At 40.6% G+C, this 26,506-nt stretch overlaps 1 long non-coding RNA gene across 2 annotated transcripts in view; it reads left to right on the plus strand.

The window, feature by feature from the left end:
* The window catches only part of LOC123801433 (uncharacterized), a 29,987-nt gene extending 7,387 nt beyond the window's left edge, over nucleotides 1–22,600 (plus strand). The window contains exons 3-4 of one of the 2 annotated variants that reach the window (XR_006782228.2): nucleotides 7,763–7,874; nucleotides 21,896–22,600. This is a non-coding gene — a long non-coding RNA (uncharacterized LOC123801433). Of the gene's footprint in view, nucleotides 1–7,762; nucleotides 8,407–21,895 lie in introns of those variants that run through there. The other variant, XR_006782227.2, reaches the window with a different exon arrangement.
* The last annotated feature ends 3,906 nt before the right edge of the window (nucleotides 22,601–26,506 follow it).

The raw sequence follows: 26,506 nt of genomic DNA on the forward strand, positions 1-26,506 counted from the left end.
CTCAGCCGTCTCATCCTGGCCGACATGCCGAGCTCTGTGTCATTTCTATTTAGGATAATAAAAGGGATATGATTGTCATGCTGACAGGAGGAAAGGATTTGCTTGTCTCTTCGGGTTGGTTCTCGCCATACTACACTGCACACGGTGTTGCTGAGCTTAGCTCTGCGCTGGGTCTCTATCTCAGGCTCAGATCAGCTTGTCCTGCTGTCCTCTCCCTTTGCCAAGGTTCCCAGTGACCCAGCTCTCGGCCACCAGCCACTCTACCCATGGCTCACTCCCCTCCCTGAGGTTCATTGCAAAGGGCAGTGCTGCCATCTTTGTTTCCTCCATCCCTTTCTGTCCCAGACCCCCTTTGCCTTGAGTCACTTGCTATAAATCCTGAGCTTTGGCCCTCAGTTTTCATTGCTGAGTGTGTGACTCAACAAAGCTCATGGTGTTTGGCTCTCTCACTGCTCAGTGATTCACTCACCATCCGTGGCCATATAGCATATGTGGTTGAGATTTATGCCTCTGCAAAATCACACACCTCCACGTGTCAGAGATTTTGGGGGCTGCTGGTAACTGGTGAAGGTGATGGTGTTAGCTTCTTGGGTGCCAAGGATCTGCTGAATCAGAGTGCTGCTGGGACACAAAGTATAAATAGGAAGCAAGGATTTAATTGGCATCAGCTACTGTTATTATTTGCTTACGCAGAGCATAGCTAGTATGAACAGAACCAGTCTTCGTGTACCTTCTGTCCTGGTAGCAATGCTCCAATTTTCTTGGGCAGCCAGCAGCGTTTCAAGCCCGCTTGCTTCTGTCTCCAAATTTTCTATACACCTACTACCTGGGCTGTACAGTTGTCAGGTGACTTTTTTGCTTTATGGTGACTTTGAATGTGGATCTGGTGTTAATTACCTGAGAGAACCAATCACTTGGTCTATGGGGGAGAAAAAGGAAATGTTAAATATCAACTGAGATTTTTGTTTGGAAACTAAAGGTGTGAGATAAAATACAGGGCGATCTGGCAAAAGGCCTTTGCAAATCCATGGCAGAGACAGGGAGGACTTGAAATCAAGAAGTAAGTGGTAGTGGGGTTGGAGAGGAAGAGATGGTTAGGAAAGGCACTTAGTAAGTCAAGTAATCAGAACTTCGGGACTAATAAGCTGGGAGAAGTAATTGAAGGAGACTTTTAGATTTGTTGGTATATTTCGAGATACAGGAGATACAAGAAGGATGAAGGCATGGTAGGGAAGTTTAAGAAGTTTGTAGATGTGGTGGGACAGGAAATTAAAGAAGCTCTGATTAATGATCCTTATATTTTTGCATGTAATTTTTTTTTCTGGTCTGTTTACTGGACTTCTTCTTTGTCTCATTAATAAATTCAGTTTTGGATATGTTTGAGCATCCTTGTCTGCACTTGAGAATTATAAATCTGGGTTGGGAATAATATCTGGAGTCACCCATGAGTAAAGGATGTTAAAGCCATAGATCTGGACTAGATCATCTAGGAAGGGTATAAAGCCTGGAAACAGAAGCAAAAAGAAACCTGAAGAAGGGGTCGTGGGGGAAGACGATGAGCACCTGAAAAGGGGCAGTAAAGAAAAAAATAGGAAAAACCAGAAAGGAATTCTGTCTTGGAAGATAAAGAAAAAAATAAGTTTTAAGGAGTCAATGGCTGAGACTGTTAAATGATAGAAAAAAGTTAAGTAAGGTCAAAGTGGGAAAATATGTCACATTTGATGTTTAGACAGTTTGGGACATCATCAAAGCATTTTCAGGAGATAGCAAAGAGAGAAGTGAAAATGCATTAGGTTGGCTGTGAATAGTTAAGAACATCTTGAATAAGAAATATAAATCTTTTCAATAAATGATGCTAGGTCAGTTGGATATCCATATAAAAATTAATTTTGGACTCCCCATGCACCAATTTAAAAAATCAATCACAGATAGATGGTAGAGAAAGCAATAAAACTTTCTGCAGACAATGTATGATAATATCTTCATCATCTTGATGTAGGCAAATATTTCTTAAATGGAGCACAAACCCACTAAACATAAAAGAAAAAATGATAAATTGAACTATAATAAAATCGAGAGCCTCAATTTATCAAAAGGTATTATTAATAGACTGAAAAGACAAGCCACAGAGTGAAATAAAATACCTATAATACTCACATCAAATAAAGAACTCATATCTAGTATATATAGAGAACTCTTACGTATCAATAAGAAAAAGACAAAATGCACAATTAAAGGTGAGTAAATAGCTTAAAAAGTCATTTCCCAAAAGAGGAAAACCAAATGGATCAGTAAACATGAATAGATGCTTAATATTAATTAACATTCATCAGGAAATTGCAAGTTAAAACTACAATGAGCTACTACTATATATCCATTAAAATGGCTAAAATTAAACACACTGATAATACCAAGTATTGGCAAGGATATATAGAAACTGAAACTACCTCACACTTCTGGTGGAAGTATATATTAATACAACCATTTTGGAAAACTGTTTGCAGTGTATTATGAAGTTGAGCAGGGGGGAGGGGGCACCTGGGTGGTGCCACAGTCGGTTAAACATTCAACTCTTGGTTTCAGCTCAGGTTATAATCTCAGGGTCCTGGGTTTGAGACCCATGTCAGGCTCTACTCTCAGCAGGGAATCTGCTTGAGGATTCTCTCTGTCCCTCTCCCTCTGCCCCCCAGTGTCTCTCTCTAAAATCAATCAATCAATCAATCTTCAAAAAAATAAAGTTGAGCACGGGAAGAAGTAAAGTTGAATGTGGATACAAATAAGTATGTAGGTATGGTGGGAACTGGAAGTTAAAAGAGTTCTAATTAATGATCTTTAGTTTTTGCATATAAGTTTTATCCAGCCAATTTAGTGGATATCTTTTTTACTTGATCTAAAACTTTTTCAGTTAACTCCTTTGGATTTTATAGATAGCAAATCATATTATCTATAGATAATTGAAATTTAGTATTAAACTAGTCAATATTTATACTCTTAAATCTTTTTCTTGTCTAATTGCATTGGCAAGGATGTAAAAAACAATAATGAATAGGAGCATTATTAATAAGCATCTTATTTTATTCCTGATTTGAGTGCAAAGCTTCAAATGTTTCACCATTACGTATGATGTTGGTTGTAGATTTTTGGTAGATGTACTTCAAATAACAAAGAAGTTTACTACATTTCCATTTTACTAAGAGTATTTTATATTAAAAATGGATGTGGAATTTTATTAATGCCTTTTACCATCTACTGAAATGACTTGAAGAGTCATTTTCTTTATTAATGCAATAGTTTGCATTATTAGATTTCCAATTTAGCCATCTTTGTGTTTCCAAATAAAGCCCTTGACAGGTTAAAATAACAAAGTAATTATGTACCTTTTAAGATTTCATAGACTTCATCTTGAAACTGACTGTATATAGAGACTTCTTTGGGAGGGAATTTTTGTCCAATTATTTTTTTCTATTGCTTCCATGGCTATTGATCTAATCTGGGGTTATATTTAAAAACAAATAATTTTAATAATATATAAATTCCTAGAAAATAATCCTTTCGATCTAAACTTTCATATTCAGTGGTAAATGTTGTACATAATACATTTTCACAATCGTTACTATTTCCTAAATAGCTGTGTTATGTATTTATCTTCATTTATGTTTTCTTTCTTGACCATATATGTCAATAAATTGTTTTTCCTTTTTAAGAACCAGCTTTCATTAAGTCTATTTTATCTTTTATTATTATTATTATTGAACTACAGCAGACACACAATGTTTGTTACATTAGTTTCAGGTGTACGACATAGTGATTCGACAACAAGACTATACATGATGCTATGCTCAACACAAGTGTAGGTAACATACATACACCAAACAATGCTATTACAATACCATTGACTATATTCTGTGTGTTGTAACTTTTTTTATTATATTCTTTTTTGACTATATTCTGTATGCTGGATCTTTTTTCTTTCTTTTTTAAAAAATATTTCATTTATTTATTTTGAGAGAGAGAGAAAGAGATAGAGAATGAGCAGTGGGGAGGGGCAAAGGGAGAGGGAGAAGCAGACTCCCCGCTAAGCAGGGAGCCTGATGCAGGGCTCCAACCAAGGACCCTGGGATCATGACCTGAGCTGAAGGCAAATGCTTAACTGACTGAGCCACCCAGGTACCCCTGTATGCTGTATCTTTCATCCCTGTGAATTATTCATTCCATACCTGGAAGCCTGTCCCTCCCACTCCTTTCACGCATTTTGCCCATCACCCCTCATTATCCCCTCTGGTCCATCAGTTTGTTCTTTGTGTTTATGGTTTTCTGCTTTTTCATTTGTTTGCTCATTTGTTTTTTAGATTCCACATACGAGTGAAATCATATGGCATGTATCTTTCTCTGACTGACGTACTTCTCTTAGCCTTATACCCTCTAGATCTATCCATGTTGTTGCAAATGGCAAGAGCTCATTCTTTTGTATGGCTGAGTAATATTCCATTATCTATATATTTATAAATATATCTCATCTTCTCTATTCATCTATCAATGGATACTTGGACTGCTTCCATATCTTGACTATTGTAAATAATGCTGCAATAAACATAGGGGTGCATATATCTTTTCAAATTAATGGTTTCATTTTCTTTGGGTAAATACTCGGTAGTGGAATTCCTGAATCATATGAATTTTTGTTTTTAATTTCTTGAGGAAGCTCCATACTGTTTTCCGCAGTGGCTGCACCAATTTACATTCCCACCAACAGTGCATGAGAGTTTCCTTTTCTTCACATCCTCGCCAACACTTGTTGTTTCTTGTATTTTTGGTACTAGCCATTCTGACAAATATGAGGATTATTAGGTCTATTTTAAAGAATTCATTATTTTTCAGTTATATTAATTCTTTCCTTCTGTTAAAATTATTTTGCTGTTTTTGAGCTTCCAACTCCCTCACTTATTTATAAATTTGAATTTTGTTTTTTATTTGACTTTTAGCCTTAGCTCAGCATATATACTCAATTTTCTATTACTTTCTACATTTCATTAACTCAGATAAGATGTACAGACAGCTAAATGAAAAGATTTCTAGGCTACAGTTTCATAGATTTTGATAAATGCCTGTAGTCCTGTAAAGATATAGAACATTGCCCTCCCATTCACACCTATTCTGATTTCTATTGCCTTATAATAACTTTACAATCACTTTATTGTCTTATCTTAACAGTAACTTTGCCTGTTCTTGAACTTCATATAAATAGCCAGAAAAGCAAGTGTTGGAAGTTCCTGGATTAAGACTCAGTTTTACTCATTCTTAAACTTTATCCTCGGTGGTTCACAGATCTTCCCTTTGGCCTCTTGGTTCCACTTTCTGAGTCATCCTTCCTCTTCTACAAAAGGAAACATGTGTTTGCAGTGAAAATTTTCTTAGCCTGTTTCCTGTCAGGAGAATTTTAAGGGTCCAAAGACTTCTTTTTATTTTGTATTTTCTCTGTCTTTTCCATCTAGGCTGGCCATGTTTTTGTTGGTATAATTCCATTGAAAGCTTTGTGGATCTCCTGGGAATCTTATCAAAATCAACTCCATTAAACAAAAGCTACACCCACAAATCTTGAGAAAAATTCTTGTCTACCTTGGGATTTTGCTGAGGGACAACACCCTTAAACTTTTTAGAAGCGCTATTATTTGTTCCAGGAGGTCTGTTAGGTGTAGCCTTGAAATTTTTAAAGAGTCTTAATTAATTAATTAATTAATTTATTTATTTATTATTTATATAGACTTTATTTTTAAGTTATCTCTACACCCAACGTGAGGCTCGAACTTACAACCCCATGATCGAGAGTGACATTCTCTCCCGACTGAGCCAGCCAAGGAGACCCTAAAGGGTCTTTTCTAAATGGTATGGTAGGCCGAGGTACCATCTTTGATATTTCTGAGGTTTTAACAAAGAACATTATAGCCATAACCGCAGCTCACTTTAGAAGATGTGTTCCTGGTAGTGCCCTAGATTTGATCTTTGCTCAGAAGCCATTTCTTAATTTTAACATCGTTTCCGACCTAGGGAGGCTGAAGGATTTTCAAAACCATAAATTTCCAGTTCCTTCATGTTTCGCAGTCCTTCTTTTAGTATATATTTCTCCTCTTACATTTCCCATAAATATTATAAGCATTTTGCCTGTAAATATTTCCAGATAGGTCACCCAGTTCATTGGGTATATTTTTTATTTTCCACATCACTGCAAGTGACAGTATTGCTAAACTTCCTGCCACTACATAACAAAGACCCCTTCCCTCCAATTTCCAATAGCCAATGAGCCATATGAAACTGCCACGTTTATACATAAAAAATGGTTGGATTTTGGCCAGTTTCATATAGTTCAACCTAATAACCCATTTCTGTTAGTTTCATGAGTGGGAGGGATTACTGACAGTTGGCTTCTATTTAGCATATTCTTAACCTTGCCTGCACACGAAAGTCACCTTGGAGAGCTTTTAAAAATCATGATGCCCAAGCTTCACCTCAGAGCAATTAGATCCAACCCTCTAGAGCCTCAACCTCGGCCTCACTGGTTTCCAACTTCCTAGATGATTCCATGTGTGGCCCAACTTGAGAACCATGGCTTTAGGGTATGTATGTAGCTTCTTTCCTGGGCCGAGACTATTCAGTGTCGCTGTGGCCTTACGCTATCTGGAACAGTACTGATTCTCTAGCCCTGACACTGACTTCTAAGTTAAAACCTTAATGTTAGAATTCCCATTTTCGAGAGCAATATTTAAAATCTGACTCAGGTAAACACTAAAGTTATTCTGAAAGTAGGAAATTAGAAACAGCTGTTCCATCACCCTGTGATTCATTAATTTCTCTTATTTTATCCTCTGGTGCCTGTGATTTGAAAGGGCCTGTGGAAGACCAATGGAAACCCCACTTTCTTTTTTTGTTGAGCTGTTCTTTTTTTTCTCTCGTTGGATTCACAGCTTCCTTAGTTTTGTGGGCTTTGTTGTCTATCTTTTCCCTCTTACCTGTCAGAACCTTCTTCTGATGTGGACTGCTCGTTGGCTTCTTGACTTTCCAATGCTGCTTTGGATTTGTTTTTACATTTCTTTTGCCACTTCTGTGATTATGGAAGAGACAGGGGGCAATATTATGTGGTTGGTCAGTTAATATTACTGAGCACTTGGTATGTGCCCACTCCCCTTCTAAAAGCCCTACATCCATCAGATTATTGACCCAGCTTGTGAGGAAGGGGTCTCAGGGCTCTCCAGAGACACAAAACCAATAGAGAAAAGGTTTGCTATAAAGAATTGGCTCACTTGACTGTGGAGGCTGACAAGTCCCATCATCTGCAGTTGGCAAGCTGGAGACCCAGCAGAGATAATGGGGCGGTTCTATCTGAGTCTAAAGGCCAGGGTACAGGCCAGCTTTCCAGTTCCAAAGCTGGCAGCCTCGAGATCCAGAAAGATCCAGTTTTCAGTTGAAGTCCAAGGGCAGGAAAAAGCAGTGTTCCAGTTCAAAGTCAGTGAGACAAGAGGAATCCTCTCTTACATAAGGGAGGGCCAATCATTGTGTTCTACTCAGGCTTTCAGCTGTTTTGATGAGACCCTCCCATATCAGGGAAAACAACTTGCTTTACTCAGTCTACCAACTAAAATGTTAATCTCACCCCAAAACACCCTCACAGAAACACTCAGAATAATGTTTGACCATATATCTGGGCACCTGGTGGCCCAGTCGAGTTGACATATAAAGTTCACCATCACGTTCTCATCTTATTTTGTAGGTGAAGAAAGCAAGGCAGCGTGCAGCTGCTGAGGATGGAGCTGGGATTCAAACCCAGGCTGCCTGGCTCGAGAGCGCATGTTCTTCACCCCTACACAGGTTTGGGAGCACAGGTGAGACAAGAGAGGGCACAGGTGAGCCTGGAGAGCCAGGATTAGCGTGCCACTTAACTTGCCAAGTCACAGCTCTCAGGGCTGACCAGACTTCTAGAATGGGGTGGGACACAGTCTCCCTAGCTGCTCTTTTCTTTGCGGGCTCTTAAAATAGACTGACAGACCTTTTTTGCTTTAACAGTTTTATTCCCAATACTTGAGAAAGGGCAGGAATAAAGGGGTTGGAGGTGTTAAACAAACAAACAAACAAACAAACAAACAAACAAACCAAAAACCCCATCTTGGGGGGATTTAAAAAGCTTCTAGAAACTTACAGGATTCTCATAGGAAATTACCTTGTTTCTGATTCTTGTCCTACGTTAGTATCTGGAAGCTTTGATCATCTTCTGCTTTTGTTTTCAGTTTGTGAGGGTGGAACTCACCAAACCTTCTCTCTTACTCAGTCTGCTGGAGTCTTCAGACAAGCAATTTACAAATATTAGGAGCTTTGGGGTGCCGGGGTGGCTCAGTCAGTTAAGCATCCGACTCTTGATTTCGGCTCAGGTCAACATCTCAGGGTTGTGGGATTGAACCCTGTGTGGGGCTCCCCGCTCAGAGGGGAGTCTACTTGAGATTGTCTCTCTCTCCCTCTGCCCCTCCCCCATGCATGGGTACACTCTCTCCAAAATAAATAAATAAATAAATAAATAAATAAATAAATCTTAAAAAAAATATCAGGAGCTTAGTTTTTTCCCCTGACAAAATATTATTCAGTATCCCAGTATGTTAAACACATAAAGGCAGCATTTTGTTAGTATACATTTATTCAATAAATTCATACAAACTTTTTCCTAATTTTTACAAAGTTAATCAAAGAGAAAACTGAGTTTATTTTGGTGAACACAAAAATAGGAAATCATAGCTGTATAAGGCATTTGCAGTCTTATACAAACCTCAACATCCAATTTATTTCTGTAATCTCTTTTGAATATACAATATCAAGGAAATCCTGATTTAAACAGATAAATCCTGACTCAAACAGAATCCTGATTCTCGAGTTTCTCTTTGATCAAACCAATCCCAAAGCACTGAAGGGGACTTGTAGGACTTTTTGTTCCAAAGTCAAATCAACAACAATATCTAATAAGTAGCTTATTTCCTTATCATAAATTAAGAAAACAATCAATAAACATCCATGCTTAAAATAAATGCTAAGCTTGTCAATTTCATGACAGCAACACAATGAAAAGTGTTCTGATTTTCCTTGTTATTTCATATTAATTATAGCTCCGTACAGGCTGAGTAAATGTGCCTGAACCTTGTTCATAGCTGTATGAAAGTGCCTCAGAAGAGCCTACCCCCTAGTAGCCATAAAATACATGTTTGTAGAATGAATGAATGTACAAACCAACTTTTCCTAGTATCTCATTAAGTATTGGAGTATACATACATTTTTGTTTTTACTTTTTAAATTTTCATTTGTGCATGTGCATGCAAACTTCATAATCAATGACTCATTTACAAGACTTCCAAATATATTCCCAGAAATGGCAGTAGAAGTTCTCTAAGGTCTGCGTGAAAACGAGTTCATGAGGCAGGGTGAAGTTAACTCATTGGTTGGTTGTCTTCAATATCAAAGTTAGCATTGGGCATAGTTGAGCTTGTGATGAGCTTTACTACAGTTGAAAACATTATATTACCACCTTGAGTCAAAACATTTGTGGAACCCTACACATGTCATGGAACTCAGGGTTAGCCCTTGGGTTCCAAGGAGCACCTTTGACAACTGCTTGTGAAATTTATGAAGTTTATGTCTCTAGCACACAGCTCTGAAGGCAGGGAGGGCTCACAAAGGGCATCACAGGTCACCATTCAAGTGTCCCTCCCCCCTTGGTGTGAAGAAGGTACCCATCTCTTAGTAAAACCACAACAGTTTCATGACTGATTTTTTTTTTTACCTCTATGTGCCAGACCAGTGTTCCAAGGACTTTACATTTATTGATTCATTTGTTCTTAAAACAACCCATTTGAACAGGTCTTATCATTATTATTCCCATTTCATAAGGGAATGAGGGAGCTGAGTTAGAGAAGGCACCCAGCTGGGCAATGGCTGAGCACGGAGCTGTCCTGCGTGGACTAACTCAGAAGCCCGTGAACCCGCTACCCCGCACTGACATCTGGTGGGGCTCCCTGGAGCCAACTTGTTGGGACTTAAATGTAGAAACTTGCAGCCTCACAGTCATTTCCATGTTTAATTTATTTCTTTACTCTGACTTCAATAATAATAATAATAGTAATGACAAGAGGCACCTGGGTCATGTAGTTGATTTGAGTGTAGGACTCTTGCTTTCCGCTCAAGTTGTGATCTCAGGGTCATGAGATTGAGCCCCAGGTCGGGCTCAGTGGGGACCCTGCTTGGACTCTCTCTCCCTGTCCCTCTGCCCATCCCACTCGTGTTCTCTCTCTCTCAAATAAATAAATAAATAAATAAATAAATAAATCTTTAAAAAAATAATAGTAGTGACAAGAATACACTTTAGTACATTGGTCCAAATGATATTAGTGAATTTAGGGCTGTGTTTGCTATTTCAGGACAGTCAGATCTCAGAGTTGATCAAAATGGCCTGCATGTCAATCTCCAGTGCCTGTTTTAATGAGATGCTATCTAAAAATTCTTTAAAAATATCTTATTTACTTGAAGAAAAATTTAGTGTTGCAGATTATTTTTTTTAAAGCAGATAAATTAAACACAGATTGAATGCACCATTGTGGGAGAGTAGATGTGGTGACTCTGTTCTTCCAGCAATTGTTTTGATTAAAATTACTTGGCAACCTTGTGCTCAAAGAGAGTAGCTCAAAACAATTCGGCCTTCTGTCGACAGAAGGTAAACACGAGCACAGAATCCCACAGTGCTGTTAGAAGATGACTCTAGCATGTAATTTCATTACTTTTTAAGGTTGTGATTTTTAAAAAGTAAAAAAAAAATCATGTCAAGATTTTGAGGAATACTGAGAATATATCCAGAAACAGTCTCCCAAGGAGCTCTCCCAGGATTCTGGTTTGGGAAGCACAGACTTCACAGTGTTTCCTTGCGTCCCAGTTCTCTGCATGGTGCACTGACCCCAGCTCCACGGAAAGAGAGGAGAAAAGGCTCCCGCAACGACACCCTAGATCTCAACCTCCTTTCCCAGGAAGGCAGCAACACTGGAGTTTATCCTCCGCTATGGAAATGGGGATGAGAGATGTGTGAGTCAGACAGGAGCTGGGAGGTGAAAGCTGGCGACGTCAGAACGCTCCATGGGCCCATCTGCCAGATCCAAATGTCAAAGGAGGCTTTGCTTGCTCTGCAGCTGCAAGGCGAGAAGGGCACCTTCCCTCACCGCCCCCAGATCAAAAAGCAGGTGGATTTTTAACTTGAAGAGGCAGCGGAGAGGCATCTGAACTTTATTATATACAAATATATGTATAAATAAACATCAATGTGAATATAAATAAATATATTTATTACTGAGATAACTGGGGAAATTTAAACACAGTCTGAGCACTAGATTAAATTCCGGAATCATGTTCGTTGGGATAATGGTTTTGGTATTTTAATTATGTTAAAAAAAATGGCAGGAGGTTGGGTAGACAGATGAAAGCAGCTTGGCAAATGTTAGCAAGCTGGGTGATGAGTACATAGGGATTTGGGTTTTTTTTTTCCCCTCTACTTTGTTTTGTGCCAAATTTTCCATTGTGAAGATTTTTTTTTTAAAGCAGGAAAAAGTGATCTTTATATTTGAAAAAGTTGGGAACCACTCTTATAGAAACGATGCAAATAACTAATTCATATTCAGTGACAGAAAGCTGATTATTCCTGATTTGACAACTTGGTGTGATTCCATTGAAATAAAACCAAAATAAGGAGTCATAAAACATGATTTCCGGTATAAACCAGGCCACTTACTTTAATCCCCCTGGGCCTTAGATGATTCCTCCTCCGTGAAGACAGAATAACTTCCCACTTATTTAAATTAAACAGACATTTATAAAGCCTATAACATTAAATAAGATCATTCACATTTAAACTATGTAAAATAAGAAATTCTATATGAAGGGATGTGACTGTCACCGTAGTAGTTATTTTCATCAACATCGTTATCATTATTCAAATATATTTAGTTATAAGAGAGTGACAACGAGTAGATTCAGAATATTTCCTCTTGAAGGTAAGCCTGTGTAATGTGCCTGGGTGTTTGGCAGAGAGGATATGATCAAATGGAACAGAATAGGGTTGGATTCTCCTCTCCTGGTTTGAGAGACCTAGATATAGAAGACTCTTGTGCCTCTTAGGCCAAGGCAGCTTTTCATCCATCTGTCCATCCATCCATCCATCCATCCATCCATCCATCCATCCATCCATCCAACAAACACATGCCAGGTACTTCCTACTATGTCCAGACAGTGTGCCGGATGCCAAGGATGAAAAGGAGATCGAAGTTGAGTGGGAGGGACAGACATCTAAGAAGATGATTATAACAGAATATGACGTCACAGGAACATGGAATGGAGAAACTCAATTCAGCGTTGGAGGGGGAAGGGGAAATATTAGGTAGACTTCTTGAAGCTGTGTTGGTCAGATAGAAAGAGTGGGGGAAGAGCATTCCAGTAGAGGGATAGCGTGACCAAAGACATGGAAGATGTGCCTTAGGAAACCACAAAATGGCAGGGGCGCTGTTTTTTTTTTTTTTTTCCAGAGGCAGGAGGACCCAAGTTGAAAGTACCTATCAGAGCGGAGTCAGAGCAAGATAACAGGCCAGAAGCTAGACCAGAGGTTGGGCCAGGCATGGAGAGAGCAATTCTGAATGATTGAGGGACAAGACTGCAGTGGCAAGTAGGAGTTTATTAAGGGTTGGCAGTGGTGGGGAGGGAGCTGCTGGGCATTTCCCCGCATTCTGGCTCAGTTCTATTTAAAGGGCCCTCAGGGTACACAGCCCACTTTAAGCTGAGGAAGCTGAGGGTACTGCTCAGGTATAAGCCACTGGCCTGAAGGTGGTCTAAACAACAGCAAGCTCTAATTAGAGATGCCACAGAGGAGTGCACGTGCTGAGTGCACATTAATTCAGGCCTCGCAGGTGATCCAACGGACGTACCACTTCCAACTTGGTAAGAAAAATGGTAATTATGTATATATATATATATATATATATACACACACACACACACACATATATATATTAAATTTTATATATAATTTCACTGCCACTGAATATGAATTAGTTATTTGCATTGTTTCTATGAGAGTGGTTCCCAACTTTTTCAAATAGATCACTTTTTCCTGCTATATTTTATTGTTTTTCTTTTAAAGATTTTATTTATTTATTTGAGAGAGAGTGAAAGAGAGCATGAGCAGGGGAAGCGGCAGAGGAAGAAAGAGAAGCCGGCTCCCCACTGAGCAAGGAGCCCAAGGCAGGACTTGATCCCGGGACCCTGGGATCATGACCTGAGCCGAAGGCAGACACTTAACTGACTGAGCCACCCAGGCACCCCACTTTTTCCTGCTTAGAAAAAAAATCTTCACAATGGAAAATTTGGCACAAAACAAAGTAGAGAAAAAACCCCTGAATCCCTATGTACTCATCACCCGGCTTGCTAGCATTTGCCAAGCTGCTTTCATCTGTCTACCCATTCTCCTCCTGTCATTTTTTAGCATATTTAAAATACCAAAACCATTATTCCAACTAACACAATTAACAGTAATTCCAGAATATAATTTAGTGTTCAGACTGTGTTCAAATTTCCCTAGTTAGCTCAACTAGTTACTTTTCTGTTTGTTTCGGTATCTAATCAGCGTCCATACACTGCATTGGGTTGCTATGTCTTTAAACCCCTGAGAGTTTTTCCACTGATTTTTTTATTATGCCATTTATTTGTTGAGAAAACCAGGCCATTTCTTTTTTTTTCAAAAGATTTATTTATTTATTTTAGAGAGACAGAGCAGGGGGAGAGGCAGAGGGAGAGGGAGAGGGAGAATCCTCAAGCAGTCTCCCCACTGAGCGTGGAGCCTGATGTAGGGCTTGATCCCAGGGCCCTGCAACCATGACCTGAACCAAAATCAAGAGTCAGCCACTTAACTAACTGAGCCACGCAGGTGCCCCCAAACCAAGTCATTTCTGTGGCAGAATTTCCCACATTCTGGATATGGCTGATTTAATCTTTCTGGTGTTATTTGATATGTTCTTTGGCCCCTGATTTTTCAGAAACACTTTTTAAACTTATAAACTTTTATAGATTTTCTTCTCCCCTGTCTTAGCTCAGACTACTGTAGCAAAATACCACAGATTAGGTGGCTTAAAAAATAGCCATTTATTTTTTCACAGTTCTGGAGACTGGAATTCTAAGGCCAGGGTGCTAGTACGTTGGGTTCTAGTGAGAGCTCTCTTCCTGGCCTTTCAGGTGTCTGTCTTCTTGCTGTGTGCTCACATGGCTTTGCTTAGTGTGTGCACATGGACAGAGATCTCTTTTTTCTCTCCTTATAAGGCCACTAATCCCATTGGGGGGTCCCTCCCCCACAACCAATTCTAAACTTAATGACTTCTCAAAGGCCCCACCTCAAAATGCCATCACATTAGGTGTTAGGGCTTCAAAATATGAATTTTGGTGGGGGGACACAAACTTTCATCCATGACATCCCCCAAGCACAGGCCACAATCAACACACAGGTGTGGCTGCTTTTTTTTTTTTTTTTTGCAGTTTCACTGAGAAAATTCAACATGACAAAAAAATCCACTGTGAATTCCATAATGCTTACAATCAACAATTGGATAATATTTATGACCATAGTATTACATATATTTGATTTTAGCAAAGTCCAGCTTATCAATTCTTTCTTTCATGAATTGTGCCTTTGGTGTGGTATCTACAGTACCTAGAAATTGTCCTTCAGATTCATCATGGGAAATTTTGGAAGAGTCATAAGAACAATCCAGAACCATGGTGCTGAGAAGCACAATGCTGGGCCTACAGAAGCGAGTAGGGAGGCGATGGGAAATGCTGTAGGCTTTGGTTGTACAAGAGTTCAAATGATCTACATGAAACTGTTCCAAAGATCACAGCTGTTTAAAGTAACTCTATGGAGAGAAGTTCTATGAACCTCCCCGAATTTAGCACCCATGATAGACAGAAAACCTGTAGGTATTTTACCATTGCTTTAATCTATCTATCATCTATCTATCTATCTATCTATCTATCTATCTATCTATCTATGTATATGTGCATATGAATGCTGCCTTTTGCAATGCTTACCAGAAGAAATGTTAGTTCTAGAAATGGACTATAGAAAATACTTGTTTTTGCAAAATAGCCTGAGACCAAGGTCATTCTATAAAGGAGTTCTGTCTTTTCTTTTGTAATGGAAATTAGCAATTTATCTTAAGAAAGTTATTGAGAGCCTATTTCATTTATTTGCATAATGATAAAGTGTGCCAGCATTTCTCCATTTGCTAATTTGCTATTATCAATGAAGAGAGACACACAAAACCTCAGGAAAAAGGCATTAAAGGCACCCAAGCATCCTTTGGATCTCCTTTATGAATCAGTCTGCTTTTCAAAATGAAACTGGCGCCTCTGTAAAGACATATTTCTATATAAATCTCATGTAATTAATAAACCTTGTTTAAATGCATGGTAGGCAAAATACTACCTTCTTCTTGTGTGGTATCTCCTTATGATGTAATCTTAACACACAGAGACACACGCCTCTCTTCTTCCAATATCTGCGTTTAGCTACTGCATAAACAGAACAACACTGCACAGGAAATGGGAGCAGTTCTTGATAACTTATTGGATACGGGGATTGAGAAAAAGGAGAAGTCCAGGATAATTCCCTGGTTCTGGCCTTAGTGTCTAGAAAAGCCATTGACAGAGATAGGAGAAAGCCCTAAAGCTGAGTTGCCTTTTAACATTAAACACTTTCAGAACAGAACAAAATCTCTGTGATTGGTTTTAAGATCTGATATCAGACTGAGCTAAAAAAAATTGTTAAATATTTTCTGAAGCCCAGACATAATAGAAAGAACTGACCTCCAGTGGAAACACTGGACACGAAGGTTCAGGTGAGCTTCCCTGATTGGCGATACTTTACACGGGCTGTCATACATCATTGCTTGGAGAATGGAATGTATCCCATATGACTCCACTGGGAGTGGACGCTTGGAAGCACATGCCTGGTTTCTCCTGCACTTTGCCTCACATACCTTTCCCTTTTGCTGACTTTAATCTGTGTCTGTTTGCTGTGATAAACTATAAACCTGAGCATAACTGCTTTTTTCAGTCTTACGAGTCCTTCTAGTAACTGATGGAGCTTGAGGGTGGTCTTGGACACCCCTGACACGGAATCTCAGAGACAAAAATTTGGATGGAAATGACAGGTTGGAGTAAACTTGAGAGTGTCCTGAAAGACCCTGAATTGCATAGGAAAGCAGAAGGGTTACAATAGCTCTAGGTACCAGTACTTTTGAAGTGTATCCTGAAAGTTAGAAGATAGATTGGACTTGAATTTGATCCTATAAGCAAAGAAAGGATGAGTCTGTTGACAACTCCAGGGAGAGACTCTTCAAAACTTTTAGACAGCGTTCAAGAGTAGAACCTGATACAGATGTGACTTTGGCTCTCACCTCATGTCTGTGAATGACCTTGACCCAGAAATAGGATTTTTGATATGAAAGTAAAGACTGGAAAGGGAACTGGCTCCATTGCTGGATCTCCAACATTGCTGAACATTTTCAAAGTGCTTTAGGACAAAAGAAGAATAAGGCTAATGTCTTACAGATAAAACAACTAGATAGTCCCATCCTAGTCAATAAACTCAGGTAAAGGATCCTCTAATTTTACACGCTTGTAGACACTATGAGCAAAAAGGTCATGGGACGAACAATTTTCTTCTGCCAACTAAGAAACTATAGGAAAAAATAATAGGGTGGGACATGGACAAGGGCCCCAAGCTTCAGGTTCCTTTTTGAACATCTCCAAAAGGATTTCATATGATCTTCCATAATGATTTTACATATGACTATTGTTTGTTTTTTCTCAGGATGTATAGATTCTTTTCCTTGTCAGAGAGCTATGGCTCTGAAAAAAATTCCTTGACTTTGTGTTCCCAACCTTGGGAATTGTAATCCATCTCTCTGGTAATCTATCCCTCAGGAATATACATTTTATTGGGAGTGCCATTTAAAGAGCTTTGCAAAGCCTTTCCACCTGGGGACTTTACTATCCACATCATCCCCAGTCTTTGGAAAACTGAAAAATACAAATGGAATTCCAAACTAAAATTAGCAAGACTCTCAGACCTCTGGAACATCCGTGGCCTAAGGTCTTGCTACTGGTTTTAATGACAATGAGATCGACTCCTGGGGTTCATCAACTGTCCCTTTCTAAGTAAAAAGCTGACCCACGTGTCTAGAGATATCACTTCGGATCCTAGACTCTGCTCTATTTCATGCAGATTTCATTTGTCCCAATATGCAAAAAACTTATGTAACACACCCGATTTTAGCATTAATAGGTATGGGCAGCCTTCCTTCAACATCTTTCTGAACAACATTTGCATGACTTAAACCTCTGAAAAAGTGGTTTTCTGGAAGAGACATTGGAGACAGATAGGCTTCAACCTTCAATAAAAATACCCTTAGTAGGTGCTGTCAAGAAATGGATGTCTGGCTGGCTTATTCGGTTAGGCATCTGCCTTTGGCTCAGGTCATGATCCCAGGGTCCTGGGGTTGAGTCCCACATTGGGCTCATTGCTTAGTGGGGAGCCTGCTTCTCCCTCTTCCTGCCACTCCCCCTGCTTGTGCTATCTCCCTCTCTGACAAATAAATAAACAAAAATCTTAAAAAAGATAAAAGAAAGAAAAGAAATGACTAGCATAGCCATAAAATTCCAAGGGGTTGGCCCTTGGATTTATGTCTCTCAAATAAAGAGACACAAGCCATCCCCAAATCACTGGAAGACTCTCCCAGCCGGAGCCTATAAACTGAGGATTCTGATAATCTTCAGAGAGGAGGAGACAGCTTCTATCCAATAGCTAGATCAAGTAGACAACAGAGTAAATTGTTCCTGCAACTTCTACCCAAGACCCATCAAATAAAAGCCAGATTTCCAGAGCCACAGATTATGATGCTTTAATTTGCGCTTCGTGTTCTTTCTTTTCCTAGCTGGTTATTCTTTCCTTTCTTTAAAAATCTGCTCACAAGTACCGTAACCCTTAACTGTGGCACCCATATGGCTTCTGTCTTAATACTGCTCTTTGCATCCCCAGCCACTTCTTGGTGAGAGCCCGATATCTGGCTATGATTTGCTAATGATTTGTAAAAAATATACAATAAAATTAACTGTTGGCTTTATACTCATTTTTCTTTGGTTGCCATCTACTTTTCTTCATTCTGGGTCCCTTGTAATGAATTGGTTGGTTTCCTCAACCACTTGGTGACTTTTTAGGTGGCAAACACCAAAAAAGCTCTAAGAGCCAAAAATCTGAGACTTACTTTCACATCACAACTTGGAAGGAAACATCCTATTTCCACTGAAACAACACCTGGGAACCTTTTATAGGAAATGGCCTATGTAACTGAATGTTCCCAGAAACAGACCTTGGAAAGGGATTATGAGACACATGGGCCATGGGTCTTGGAACATCTTTGAGCTGCCCTACTTTTGCAGACCTTAGCAGAGAGGCTCACTGTTAAAGCCCAACTTCATGCTTCTTTGTTTCAGATGGACCTAATGATCTGTCTTCTATAAATCTCACCGGCTAGTGACAAACCATTCTTATCAAGCACTGCCAAAACCAGATTCAATAACTTCATAGGGATATTTTGGCTGATCACTGATCATTGGGAGGTTCCCAATGACTAGGATTGGATTTAGGGCCAAAAAGCCTATAATTCACAAGCCAGATGGGGATTTGTAATCTCGAAAAACTGATGCCTGCCTTCAAATAGTCTCTGATACTACCCAGAATATCTTTTGGCCTATCCATTTTCCCTCTTGGAAGAAGAGATTGTTAGATAACTCAGAAAGCTGGGCTTTGATTTGATGCCCCAAATTGTAATCATTAAGGTGAATTCTGAACAGTTCCTTCTTCTTTGAGACTCTTTATTTCATGTCTGAAATAAAGGCCCCAAAAGTCTAGGAATTTTTATATTTTATTGCACTGAGAAGGGCGGTAGGCCATGCTGCTACAGTGCTGTCATAGACGTCCTTACTCGAGAAGTTTATAAGATTGGGCAGATGGTGATTCACAATAGAGCAGCCCCGCGATATAATATTGGCCTTTCAAAGTGGAACATGTGCTATTTTAGGAGAAGAATGTTATACTTAAATTTCTATAGATCTGGAAAACAGGCATAGAAATTAGGAAAGTAGGTAATTTAACTAATATCTCCATTTATGGTTCTGCAAACTGCTCCCCCTGGAATGGACTCTTTTCTCTTGGACATACTTGGTTCCCAGCTTTCTGTGGACAACAGAACTCTGATCATCGCCCCTCTGTTATCATTAGTCATACCGCAGTGTTCAAATACTCGTGTGCACTTGCCGTTCTGTCTAAAGATCTAACAAATTATCAGCCAGCAAAAGCTGTGTATCAGTTTTCTATCACTGCCACAAGAAACTACCTCTAACTTAGTGGATTTAAATAACGCAACTTTATGGGGCGCCTGGGTGGCTCACTCGTTAAGCGTCTGCCTTCGGCTCAGGGCGTGATCCCGGCGTTCTGGGAGCTTGCTTCTTCCTCTCCCACTCCCCCTGCTTGTGTTCCCTCTCTTGCTGGCTGTGTCTCTGTCAAATAAATAAATAAAATCTTAAAAAAAAAATAATGCAACTTTATTATGTCACTGTTGTGTAGGTCAGAAGTCTGGGCTAGTTTGTTTCTTCCACTTAATTTTCAAAAGGCTGAAGTCAAGGTGTTGGCAGACTGGACTCCTACTGGGAGGTTCTGGGAAGAATTTGCTTCCAAGCACATTCAAGTTGTAGCCAAAATTCATTTTCTTGCAGCTATAAACCAGACGGTCCCTTTTCCTTGCTGGCAGTTAGCTGGAGACTACCCTGAGCATCTATAGGCCTCCCTTTGGTCCTTGCACATGGGTCCCTACTTCTCAGAGCCAGCAATGACATGTCAAATCCCTCTTGCACCTGGAATCTTCCCCGCTTCCCCTTCTGCTGTATCTCCAGTGCTTCTAGCTGGAGAGACTCCTTAGCTTTTCAGGGGTCTCGAAATTAGACAGGGCCCACCAGATAACCCAGGACGGTCTTTCTATTTTAGGATCAGTAACCTTAATTATAATTGCAAAGTTCCCTTTGCCATGTAATATAACATTCACAGGTTCCAGGGATTAAGGCCTGGACATCTTTGAAAGGCCATTGTTCTGCCTACCGCAAGCAGGAGAACCCGATGCTTATAGAGGTAGCAACAACTACTATCAGAAACTGACACATGACCATGACACCTCAAACATTAGTGCAGATCTGGCTTGACCACAACTCTAGAAGTCAATGGTTTATTCTCCAGCTCAGGCGGAAGAATGACCACAAGGCAGGACTAAGGACTGAGACCTCTGCGAAAATGCGGTCATCTGGTCTGCAAGCCAATTTATGTAGATAAACAGTTTTCTTATGTGTGCTAACATCTTTCTTACCAGAATAATAATTTGCTTACCTAAATAGACAAGTTTGTTTAGCAAGCACAAGTGTGCATATCAAGATTCACATCAAGGCCTTCTCTTTGGTGTGTCCACTAAACCTAAACTAGTATGTCAGGAACTGTCTTATTAATCTAGGTCCTTCCCTTAAAAGACCAACTCTTAAATTCTTTGATTCAAGATCCCAGAGAGCTGTAAATACTCTTCCTTAACTTCCCGTTGAAACACCGCTACGACTCTGACAAGATGGTGTTCTCTTTTTTGCAGTAAGTTTAATAAACTCAATTTTGCTTGTTCAAAAGGTTTAGGTTTAGCTGATGGGCTCTGAGGGGCAGTTGACACCTCCCCATAGGCAGCGCATCTTTCTTTGATTCCTGCGAGGCCAGAGTGGAGTGGGGAGGGGGCCACAGCAGAGACTGAAGAAGATCCGGCCAACATTGGTAGGTTTAGCTTGTGCCATTGATGAGATGGAATGCCGGAGGGGCCATGTCTGCACAGCTGTTGAAGCTCTGCCATCCTGTGACAGCTCTGCACAGATTCTCAGAATCCGTCTTATCAGCACAGCAGCACACGCTCTGGCCCAGAGTGAGCCTTCAGTTGTCTGAGGAGAATGGTGTGTGTAACTGTGTCATTCAGGCATGGGGCAGTGCTCAAGCCTACTTTCCCCTACAAAGCTGAGTGAGTTGGAGGGAGAAGAATGAGGGAACAGTTCTGTCTTGGATTCTTTATTCTAGAACAGCACCCAGTTGTGGGGGATTGGGAGGACGTTGTTCACTGGGCTGTGAGAATTTGAAATCCTCAGTGTTCCCAGCTTTCCCCCCATGGGGAAATATGGGCAGGAGGTCAGAGGGTGAGGCAGAGGGGTTTAGGACAAGCCCCGAGAACTTCCTAGAAGTCTGAAGTAAGGGGACAGCCATGTCTGATGGAACTAAGAACTTGTCCTCACCTCTGACGACTCAAGGCTCCAGGTTTCTTTCCAGAACATTCAGATCTTGGAAACAGGCAAAGATGGATGTGTGGGTGAGGGGCGCAAGGATGGCTAGATGCTTAAATTCTGTTGGTGGACTCGTGACTACTCACTAGAAAAGAGGAAACTTCCATTTGCCCAGTGTCCTGTCACTGAGGAAACCTATTCCCTCATCTTTTTCTTTTATTAGAGTGAGATTCTGGTCCCTTGGTTCCAGGGGTCGTAGGAGGCTACCCTGCTGGGATGGGACTAAGATGGGTGCTGTGTGGGCCCTGCTCTTAGGGGACTGTTCTAAGAAGGGAGGAACAGACATGGCATCCATGCCACAGATGTTATGGAGGCAGGCTCTCAGGTAGCATTGGCCCCGCACACTCTGTTTGTTACTTCTCCATTCCAGAATAAACAGCTGAAAAGAAAGGAAGGAAGAAGGCAAAGGAAGCAGGAGTTCCGAGATCTGAAGCTTTGGGGCTGTTACGGGCTGAATTGTGTACTCCCCAAATTCATCTAAGTTCTAACTTCCAGAACCTCAGAATGTGACTGTATTTGAAGGCGGGGTCTTGAGGTGGGTAATTAAGGTAAAATGAAGTCATTAGGTTGGGCCCTAATTCAGCGACTGGTATCTTGATAAGAAGAAGAAATTTGGATGCAGAGAGAAGCCCAGATGGATGCGCAGGGAGAAGATGGTCATGTACGAGCTGAAGAGAGAGACCTCAGAAGAAACAACACTGCTGACGTTTTGATCTCAGACTTCCAGCTTCCAGAACTTGAGGCAATAAATCTCTGTTGCTTAAATCACCCAGTCTGTGGTACTTGGTTAGGGCAGCCCCAGCAAAAAAATGTCAGGGCTTGAGGCGGTGGTGCCTTGGGGGGCTGGGAGCTGAGGGTGCATCGTCGAACTGTCAATTACTGCTCTATTTGGGGCCTTTATTCCTGCGGTTGTGGTTTTTCTTCCTCCCTGTCCTTTACTATTTCCTGTTCTCACTTCCTTCTGTCCCTTTTATTACCAATGTTCCTACTTTCAGATTTGAATATGCAACAAGTTTTGACTCAGAGATTCAGAGAATTGATTTATTATTTATTCCTTATAACTCAAAGCAAATGCAAAAGAAAAAAAGAAAAGAAAAGAAAAGAAAGAAAGAAAGAAAGAAAGAAAGAAAGAAAGAAAGAAAGAAAGAAAAAGAAAGAAAGGCAAGAAAAAAGAACAAAAGAAAGAAAGGGAAAAGGTAAAGTATCACATAAAATTAAACTTAAAACATCACGTAGGGGCGCCTGGGTGGCACAGCGGTTAAGCGTCTGCCTTCGGCTCAGGGCGTGATTCTAGCGTTCTGGGATCGAGCCCCACATCAGGCTCCTCCGCTATGAGCCTGCTTCTTCCTCTCCCACTCCCCCTGCTTGTGTTCCCTCTCTCGCTGGCTGTCTCTATCTCTGTCGAATAAATAAATAAAATCTTTAAAAAAAAAATAAAAAAATAAAACATCACGTAAGGGGCGCCTGGGTGGCACAGCGGTTAATCGTCTGCCTTTGGCTCAGGGCGTGATCCCGGCGTTACAGGATCGAGTCCCACATCAGGCTCTTCCGCTATGAGCCTGCTTCTTCCTCTCCCACTCCCCCTGCTTGTGTTCCCTCTCTTGCTGGCTGTCTCTCTCTGTTGAATAAATAAATAAAAAATCTTTAAAAAAAAAATAAAATAAAACATCATGTAAAACTCCCTTTGAGTGCTACCATGAGCCCTGGTGAATTGAATGGGGGCAGGGAGAATGGATATTTGGGATGGAGGAGGGGTAACATTCCTCAGTGTTAGCAGAACATTTTGCTGGATGGAATCTTAAAGCCACCAGATCCAACTTTCTTTCTTTTTTTTTATAATAATATTTTTTATAATAATATTTTTTTATTATATTATGTTAGTCACCATACAGTACATCCCTAGTTTTTGATGTAAAGTTCCATGATTAATTACTTGCGTATAACACCCAGTGCACCATGCAATACGTGCCCTCCTTACTACCCATCACCAGCCTATCTCATTCCCCCACCCCCTCCCCTCTGAAGCCCTCAGTTTGTGTCCCAGAGTCCCTAGTCTCTCATGGTTTATTCCCTCTTCTGTTTACCCCCCCTTTCTTCTTCCCTTTCTTCTCCTACTGATCTTCCTACTTCTTATGTTCCATAAATGAGTGAAAACATATGATAATTGTCTTTCTCTGCTTGACTTATTTCGCTTAGCATTATCTCCTCCAGTGCCGTCCATGTTGCAGCAAATGTTGAGAAATCATTCTTTTTGATGGCTGAGTAATATTCCATTGTATATATGGACCACATCTTCTTAATCCAGTCATCTGTTAAAGGGCATCTCGGTTCCTTCCATGATTTAGCTATTGTGGACAATGCTGCTATGCACATTGGGGTGCATATGGCCCTTCTCTTCACTATGTCTGTATCTTTGGGGTAAATACCCAGTAGTGCAATTGCTGGATCATAGGGTAGCTCAATTTTTTACTTTTTTAAGGGACCTCCACACTGTTCTCCAAAGTGGCTGTACCAACTTGCATTCCCACCAACAATGTAGGAGGGATCCCCTTTCTCCATATCCTCTCCAACATTTGTTGTTTCCTGCCTTGTCAATTTTTGCCATTCTAACTGACATAAGGTGGTATCTCAATGTGGTTTTGATTTGAATTTCCCTGATGGCTGATGATTTTGGAAGATCAGTAGGAGAAGAAAGGGAAGAAGAAAGGAGGGGGTAAACAGAAGGGGGAATGAACCATGAGAGACTATGGACTCTGGGAAACAAACTGAGGGCTTCAGAGGGGCGGCGGGTGGGGGTATGGGATAGGCTGGTGATGGGTATTAAGGAGGGCACATATTGCATGGTACACTGGGTGTTATACGCAAGTAATGAATCATGGAACTTTACATCAAAAACTAAGGATGTACTATATGATGACTAACATAATATAATAAAAAATATTATTATAAAAAAAACAGGAGAAAAGTCTACAAATTTTACTGAATTTTTACATGTACATGGGAGCCTTCACAAGAGAATGAAGACTTAAAGAAGTGACCTGAGCAGAAAGCTGTTATAGCTTTTAGACAAAGAAACAAGAAATTTGTGAAGAATTGACAAGACAGACAAGACAGTTTGGGCTCCAGGTAGTAAATGGTGAAGAAGTAGCTAGGAAGATAGAGTTAGTTCAGAAAGTTTTGTTTGTACAGATTTCTAAGCCCCAAATTCCCTGTCTCTGGTGATAAGAGTGTCTCACTTCCTCCTGGTACAGAGAAGGTACCTTTTACATGGGAGAGTCATCCCTGTTTCAGGGAAGTGAGGTGAAGGACAGGAGGTCAGAGTGACCTTCCTACACCTCCTGTCTCCTCAGACTCCTTCAGCTTAAGACACTCAGTGTACCAAGGTGCCATATTTTGGGGGTAGTGTGTCCTGAATCCTATCCCCACTCTATACAATTTTATGCAGGTTAAATCAAGTTAATTTAATAGTAATATTAATTATGCTTCTTTATTTAAAAAATTGAAAGGTTTTTTTTTTTTTTTAAGTGTTAGTGGTCTACATCCTTCTTGATTGTTCGCTCTTGAGTCTTGGCGGCAGCTTTCCCACCGACCTAAGATAATTTACTGAGGCCTTAAACTAACGAAGGGCAACACCAAGTTTGCCCCCCATGCCCCGCAGTCTGTGCTCCTCCCGCTGTGTGTCAGGATCCCATCATTGCTGCCCCTCCTCCTCAGCCTGGTACTTAGATGCTGGAGGACACAACGCCTAGGAAAAGCCTTCTTCCATTCTTTCATCATTTACTATAAAATATTTTTGTGAACCTCAACTCTAGGCATAGCTTTTCCAAGAAGGTTTATCTTTAAAGTGTGGGAAATTATTCCTACTACCGAGTTTTAAGGATAAAACAAGGTACTTTTGTGGTATCTTGTAAGCTCCAAAGAACCAATGTCTGCCATTTTAGTCATCATAATAATAAACTCAGAAAACCAGTAGAATGGAGGGTGTGAGTAAGATCCTTAGGAGTGGACGGACAATATACTCAAGCGAACTGCAGAGGAAAAAAGTGTAAGTTCAACCCCAACAGAGTTGCAGGAAATGCTAATTTTCCTTCCCTCATTTTAGGAAATGGGCAGAGAAGACACTGTGGTGATTGGGACTTGAGCCAGGCTCAAAAGTCAGGGTGGGGGTTAGAAAGCCAAGGAGGAAGAGAGGAGACGCTCCTAATCGTGGAACGGCAAGACAGCCTTACAGAGACTACCACACGGACAGTGTGTCTAGCGGACAGCGAGGGGCGCAGCTCGGCTGAAACAGGTAGATGGGTTTTGAGAACAAGAGGTGGGCAAGGAGAGGTGGGGTGGAGTCTCATTGGGGAGGCATCCCCATACCAGGCTAAGGCGTTTGGTCCTCAAGTGATGGGTAACGGACAGCCCTTAAAGCTTGGGGGTGGAGGACTGACCCTACCAAAGTGATATTTTAGCAATCTGACTGTGGAGCTTACAATGGAATGGAAGGAGAGAGGTTACATGTTAGGACCCCAGTTGCTTGGTCTAGGAGTGAGGCCACCAGAGCACTGCCCTCAGCAGATCCTGTTGGAATGGAAAGGGAAACAAGAAGAGACTGGACAAAGAAGGAATAAGAGGGTATAAAAACTGCCTCAGTTTGGTAGCCGGAGAGACGGATTGCGAGGTAAAGCCAAAATGACCTCAAATCTGGGTGACTGGATGAATGGTGATATATTAGCAGAAAAAAGGAAGTCGCTAGGTGGCCCTGATTTGGGAGCGTGAGTAGTAAAATCCAAAACGAGGGATTTGAGTTTTAATTTAATACTGGAACATTCAAGTGGTGGGTCCCATAGGCAATGGGAGGTGAAATGCTTAGGAGAAAGATCAGCCCTGAAAATAGAGGCTTGGACAGTATTCTCCATGAAAAGTAATAGATTTGCAAGAATAAACACGCTTTCTGAGTGTGAAAGTCTGAACACCACTGTCATCTTTTAAAAAA

The sequence above is a fragment of the Ursus americanus genome, chromosome 2 (genome assembly GCF_024610735.1).
Source record: "Ursus americanus isolate L20-20 chromosome 2, mUrsAme1.1.p, whole genome shotgun sequence".
Taxonomy (NCBI): Eukaryota; Metazoa; Chordata; class Mammalia; order Carnivora; family Ursidae; genus Ursus; species Ursus americanus.